The 1,045-nt window shown below is 45.3% G+C and overlaps 1 pseudogene; it reads right to left on the minus strand.

Annotated features, from left to right (window-relative positions):
• Positions 1-213: 213 nt before the first annotated feature.
• On the minus strand, positions 214-332 carry LOC120620582 (uncharacterized; annotated as a pseudogene).
• Positions 333-1,045: the final 713 nt, after the last annotated feature.

Raw genomic sequence — 1,045 nt, forward strand, 5'->3', positions numbered from 1 at the left:
GTTCCCAGGTCTCATCTCATACTTCTCAAATCAGAATCTCTAGGGTGGTGCACAGGATCTGAATTTGGGTAACCATTAAAGATAATTTTTTATTTTATTTTATGTTATGTTATTATTAATTTTTTGGGAGGGGGAGAGTCAAGGCAACTCTTGGTTGACCTCACAGATTTCAAGGACCTTGTCAGTTTACAATCCATTATTTTTTATTTTTTAGGCCTACAGCACCTGGTCTTCCTAGGTGGTCTCCCATCCAAGTACTAACCAGGCCCGATCCAGCTTAGTTTCTGAGATCAGACGGGGTCGGGCTTGCTCAGGGCGGCATGGCCGTAGACAGCATTAGAGATAATTTTTATATTCATAACCATTCAACAACCACAGGACATGAGAACAGGTCAGTGGAGCTCCACAGGTGATAAGGGATACAGGAACTTTTCATCCCTACAGGGCACCTCACTGACTGCTCCTACTGTCATTGCTCCACACCCTCTGACCCCTCTCCCTCTGTGTCACCCCTACATTCATGCATTTTAGATGTCTAAATGTCAGCATCATTGCCTAAGGACTCCCTCTGACCTCTAGATTCTACTCTAGCCATGCCCAAGGAAGGCCGGAAGTGGCTTGGATTAATACTCCCTCCATAAACAACTCATGTTTAACCAATGGCTGATAGGGATTCATGCATAAATACTCAAGCACCCTTGACTCCTGAGCAGGATAACTATAGTGGGCATGCTCTATCCTGGATCCCAGAATTCTTTAGTGGGAATTATCCCCAGGTCCCCAGAGTAGTAACTTGCTTGCCAACACATTTTTTTGTTGGCTCCTTTTTCTTCCCTAGCTTACTCCCCGATCTCTCTTGCCATTGTTTCCTGGGTTCACCCCCCAAATTCGTCCATGCTCTCAAATACTTGTCTCAGGCTCTGCTCCTGTAGATTAATGCCCCAGAGCATTTTGGGGCCAAGCCTAAAGTAACAGGATGGGGAAACTCAGAGAAGGGAAAAACCAAAGAAGGCATGGAAACCTGCTTCACAGAAGAGAGTTCACT

The sequence above is a fragment of the Pteropus medius genome, unplaced genomic scaffold, assembly GCF_902729225.1.
Source record: "Pteropus medius unplaced genomic scaffold, Ma_sr-lr_union100, whole genome shotgun sequence".
Taxonomy (NCBI): domain Eukaryota; kingdom Metazoa; phylum Chordata; class Mammalia; order Chiroptera; family Pteropodidae; genus Pteropus; species Pteropus medius.